The 6,000-nt window shown below is 37.1% G+C and overlaps 1 protein-coding gene across 3 annotated transcripts in view; it reads left to right on the forward strand.

Moving 5' to 3' along the window:
• The window catches only part of CCSER1 (coiled-coil serine rich protein 1), a 687,005-nt gene that overhangs the window by 536,168 nt on the left and 144,837 nt on the right, over window positions 1-6,000 (forward strand). The gene's annotated exons all lie outside the window — the stretch shown is intronic.

Here is a 6,000-nt window from a genome sequence, read left to right on the forward strand (position 1 = left end):
CTGTAACGTGTTTGTAGCTAACAGCTTCTATTGACCCCTTCTTTATTTCTTTGTTGTGTTTTGTTCAACACATCATAAATTGGGGCTGCGCTGTGCACTATAGAGTTGCAAGAAGGGAAGAAAATGCCATAATGACTCAAAGTCTGGAGGGGAATAATAATAATATCCTCAGATGATGTGTTCAACATATTAAAAAGTAGCAATGTTAAAACTAAAGAATCTTTCTTTCCTATTTTTCAAATTAATCTTTCCATTGTGCAAACAACAAAAAAATCTGGATCTCAAAAAATTAAGAAATGGAAAAATCAAACAATATGGTGTAAGGCAGATGTTACTGAGACCAGCTGAATTTCTTACAAGATTTTTCTTCTAATTATTTTGAAGAACAAGTCCATCCCCTGAGTTGGGGAGGAAAGGGAACTTTTATAGAGGGATCTCATTCCTTTTTTTTTTTCCTTAAATCCATTGGGAATATTGACAATAGATAATACTTCTTTTACATTTAAAAAAAATTCCCTGTTGTCCACCCAAAAGCCAAGAAATCACAAACATAATGTGCTATATATTTTTCTTAAAAAAGAAGAGAAAGGCTTACATTCTAATTCAAGATGATCTCTCTGCTGCTTTAACAGTGTGCGCGTGTGAGTGTGTATATTGAATACATAGATTCTCAGAACACCATCAGACTTTGAGATGAGGACTTTCTTACGTTCCTTGAGTCTTTCTGTCTCTCTCTTCCTACCTTGAGTTAAATGTCCATCCTAAAGACATTGGTGTCTTCCATGTGCATATAATAAGCTACAGCCATGCACTGCATTATTATAATTACTATGCACTGCATCACACCGCTGAATGTCAAATAGATTCATCATAATATAACATTACAGGCTTATTCATAAAATACAGTGCAGTTCAAACGATGCTTCATTGTTGGCAGTCTTGAAACGTGTTGCTTGCATAAATTCACCAGTGCTGCTCCTGTGTATTCATAGGAAAACATACAGCTTTTGTCTGAGTGTGGGTCTCGCAGAAGTAACAAAAAAATATGATCTGTATATGTCCTTTCTTTTGTGCAATTATCTAAGATGTTCCTATTCTACTGGGTATATCTAAGGGGAGAAAAAAATATCAAGATGAAACACTGTTCATGAAATATTATTGTGCTCCTATTATTGTGATTTAAGGTATGGTGGAACGAATTAATATTCTCATTGAATCCTTCAGAAAAACAATGCTGAAGTTATTATTTTTTATCCCGTATGTATGACACTTAGTAGTCTGCTAAAATGAAAATTCAAATTGCTGTCTAGCTTACTTTCATTTAAGTTAATCCTGCCACTGGTCTACATGATTAACGAAATCAGTGAAGACTTTGGAAGCGCACCGACATGATAACGTGCTTTAACATGCTTAGTTATAAATAATCGGAAGTGTGCATGGTACCACTGTTGATAGCTTCCTTCCTTGTATGGAGTCCCTGTTTGAGGTGAATGACTTAATGAAGTGTCTGGGATTTGAACATAAGGGAAGGTGTGAGAAGGGCAGCATGAAGTTTGTGTACCTAAATGAAGATGCAGAAATGTGAAGTAAACGGAGGATGTGGATAAATAGGTTGGAAGAAGTGGTCAGAATCTCTATGATTAGCTGATGAAATAATGGTAAAACTAACATCATTGAAATGGGAGAAGTAGGTTTTAAAACTGCTGTCATGGTTTAACCTCAGCCGGCAACTGAGCACCACAGCTCGCTCACTTCCCCCCAGCCTGGTGGGATGGGGGAGAGAATCGGAAGAGTAAAAGTGAGAAAACTCATGGGTTGAGATAAGAACAGTTTAATAATTGAAATAAAATAAAATACTACTAATAATAATAGAATACACAAAGCAAGTGATGCACAGTGCAATTGCTCACCACCCGCCGACTGGTGGGATGGGAGAGAATCGGAAGAGTAAAAGTGAGAAAACTCATGGGTTGAGATAAGAACAGTTTAAAATATAGTGTAAGCACTACTTAGCAACCACTAAAACATCGGTGCATTATCAACATTATTCTCACCTAAATCCAAAACACAGCACTGTACCAGCTACTAGGAAGAAAATTAACTCTATCCCAGACAAAACCAGGACAACTGCATATATAGAATGTGTCAGTGGCTTAACTGTGAAGCAAAAAAACCACATAAATAAGAGAATCTGTAACACTGGGAGGAAAAAAAGGGAAAAAAATATTTCAGCAAGCGATTTTCTGCTTTTACGTGCACTGGGAGGAAAGATTATATAGAACTATGAATATGTTGTGGCAAAGTTGTTCTAACAGGAAGCTAAAATTAGAGCTCGAACTTCCTAAGCTTGTCTTCTAGTCATTGGTGGTAACTCTTCTGGTCCTTGCAAAGCATTGAATGTTATTATACGTACAAAAATGGGAAATGAGGATGTCTGAGAATCCAGAGCAGGAGTGCTACTGGACAAATGCTGTGTCCTGTCACATAGAAACTCAAAGTAGGCTATGTTTCCTTCCAACTGATGTTACCAGTGATCCTACCATAACTCCACCACAATAGAAGAGGCAAGATTAATTTGACCTGAGTTCATGCGAGATGTTTTAGACTACTGGGGACTTGTGGCTGTTTTACCTCCAGAGTGAGCAAGGTAGGCTCGGTGGTGGTGTTGCGAGTTGCCGGGAAGTCATGCACTTCTGGGCATCCAAAGATGTCATAGATGTTGAGTGGCATCTGTGCCAATGCTGCGTTATGACATTTCCTCCTGTAGCCTAGGGTCCAGAGAAGCTGCTGGTGAAATGTGGCAAAGTAATGAGTGGCTGAAATTAAGATGCTGTTTATATAGCATTTTAAAATAACAAGTTTCTACTAATGGGGCATTTTAACACTCTGGCTATAAACTATGAGACACTGAGTACAAGGATAACTAAAAAAATTCTAATATGGGAGCTAAGACTCCTTTCCAAAAGATAAAAACTTGCCTTTTGAAATGGAATAGGTTGTGACTTCATTTCTGTTTTACAATGAAGACACCAATGGAAGTGGAAATAAGGGAACACACAATCCAAACTGACCGTAAATATGAGATCATCTGTAATTAGCAACAAAATAAGATGCAAAGACAGAGGACAAACTGAATGGGGAGTCCAAAGTGAATATAGACGTCATCAGAAGTCCATTATGATAGCTATGTGACCCAGCTTGTTCACTGGAGTACTGCTGACCTAAAAGCAAAATACAGATTTACAAAATACAGTTATGACTGAATAAAATGTTGTATCAAAACAAAACGCAGCTCCAGATTTTTGGGCAGAATTGCAATATAATTGCCCTAGGGAGAGAATAGCCATCATATTTTTTCCTGTCGCTTGTCCATTACATGGAGCAGAAGCACAAATACACCAGTGAAATTGGTATACTGTGCAATTTAAACTGCCGGAATATTTTATTTGCATATTACATGAAGAAGAGTAAACCCCACAATTCTAAAAATACACGTTCATTGTGAGATTTCCTTTAAACTGCACTTTTCTCCTGCAAAAGTACATATTAGAGTCAGGGTTTTAAGTTTATATCCTCTATTAGACCATTGGATTAAGCTAGTAGGCCTTGCACCAAATGACAAAGCTTTAAGTTTTTTTTTATCTATGGTACTTTTTATCAAGACTTTATTTGAAACATTTTCCTTGTTTAACGTGAAATGTCCTCAAACTATAAGTAATTGCCAATTGAGGGTGACAGTGGGCAGTACTTTTTAAGAAAACGTATTATCATTTGCATGTAATTTGGGGAATGAAGAATGCTTACCAGTTTTGATTAGCACTACTTAGAAGAAGAAGAAATCAATGAGAAGAAATATCATAGAAAGAGCCTTGCTATAATAGGTGTTCCTGAAACACAGTAGAATCTCAACAAAAATCAATATAGTTATGTGGTACCTGACAATCAACTTTACAGACAGAACAAATTGGATCAGGCACTTGAAAAAACTGTATTATATCCAAAGAATTTCATACCATCTAATGATAAGAAAAGTGCCAAAATCTAACGTGGTTAAACTAACCTTTAGGCAGGGGATTTCATACAATGAAGAATTGTCTGTTAAAAATAAACCAACCTAACATCAAAATTAAAGGAAGCAACATCCTTAGTTTGTTGATAAATGGCACTTTAATGTTATAATCTCACAAGCAAAGTTTAAGTACTTGGGGCAAACATAAACACTTCAGAGTTTTAAAATCAGCTGTAGTGATTTTTTTAAAGCATAAATTACAGCAGAAAATATTTAGAATGGAAATTACAAGATTTAAAATCCTAGTGTAGATAGTTCAAGTGATAAAACAATCTTAAAGAAGTACTTGCCCACTGTCAAGATATTTCAAAGGAGTTGATGGCTTCTTTGGTCAACCAGAGGGAGAAAACAAGGAAGGTAGATACTGTTTTCTTGAATCATGGTGCATTGTGAAGGAAGAAACCTTTTTCATGGGAGTGGCTTTCTAATATAGAAAAAACCTAAGGTGGTAGTAGTAAATGTGTAAGTTGCAAATTAAAAGATTTAAAATGTCTTTTTTCAGAATTTTAAAGGAATTTAGAAATGAGCAGGATAACCTACTAGTAAAAATAGATCCTCTTAGAAAAAGTACTGGTGGTCATTTTCTTGTAGAGTTTATCAAAATATATGGAGTCAAGAGATGAAGTAGTAGTTCAGTTGAAATAATGCCTAAAAAAAGCTTATTAAAACTACCTGCACATTTGTCCAACCATGATATTTTCTGCAAAGGTTTATCTACCAGAATTCTCTTCTATATATGATAATAATAGTGAGCATAGGAAAATAAATTGGTGTATTTTGAGCTTTATAGGGAAGTCTTACGCTCACAGAAGGGTGCAAAACTCTCCCCCCAACCTTAGGCCAGATACAATGAATTCTCCAGACTGAACATCTGACTAAGAAAATGCTAAATGTCTTAATCTCACATAGGGTCACGAATTTCAGTGGTGGATCTCAAAGTCTATAATAAGACTGCTATCAGTTGTTTGACATGTTTCAGCTTGAAATGATGCAAAAACCTATATCATCTTTCAGAATGATGACGAAGGTATTTGCATAGTAAAATTTATGATGACAACATTATTCAGGTTAGTCAACCTAACTAGGCTGGGGGCTTCAGGAGAACTAGAGGGATTTGACTAGGCACGTGCAGCAGGATGGCAAATTATTGAGAACAGCTGTGTAAATAATAAGGCGATGAAAAGGTAAAGAATTAACCTTTGAAGATGAAAATATTTTGTGTGTCACAGAATATGCAATTTCAGTCAGCTCTAGAAAAAGGTATGTACACAGTAATACCTTGTGTAGGAGAGTTGCAACAATAGCTTTGCTTCATTCCTCAATGGTGGAAAGTCTGGAAGAATGCTCAAAGTCTGAAGCTGTTCAGATGTTGTCTTTGCATGATTCCTTCCAAACTTGATGGCAACTGTCCTGCCGAACCCTGGATGCTGCTGTCACTGTGACCAATACTGATTCATCGGGCCATCTCTGTGCAGATGGGAAATCCCCAAGCTTCATGTGAACCTGAGCTATCAAAGGCTGTGTCTGCCTTAATCATAGAATCATTTAAGTTGGAAAAGACCTTTAAGATCATTGAGTCCAACCGCAAACCTAACACTACCAAGTCCACCACTAACCCATATGCCTAAGTGCCATGCCTATACATCTCTTAAATACCTCCAGGGATAGTGACTTAACCACTTCCCGGGGCAGCCTGTTCCAATGCTTGATAACCCTTTTGGTGAAGAAATTTTTCCTAATATCCAATGTAAACCTCCCCTGGCGCAATTTGAGGCTGTTTCCTCTTGTCCTATCGCTAGTTACTTGGGAGAAGAGACCGACACCCACCTCGCTACAACCTCCTGTTGGGTAGTTGTAGAGAGCCATAAGGTCTCCCCTGAGCCTCCTTTTCTCCAGACTAAACAACTCCAGTTCCCTCAGCTGCTCCTCAT

Source organism: Aptenodytes forsteri, unplaced genomic scaffold (genome assembly GCF_000699145.1).
Source record: "Aptenodytes forsteri isolate BGI_AS27 unplaced genomic scaffold, ASM69914v1 Scaffold93, whole genome shotgun sequence".
Classification (NCBI taxonomy): domain Eukaryota; kingdom Metazoa; phylum Chordata; class Aves; order Sphenisciformes; family Spheniscidae; genus Aptenodytes; species Aptenodytes forsteri.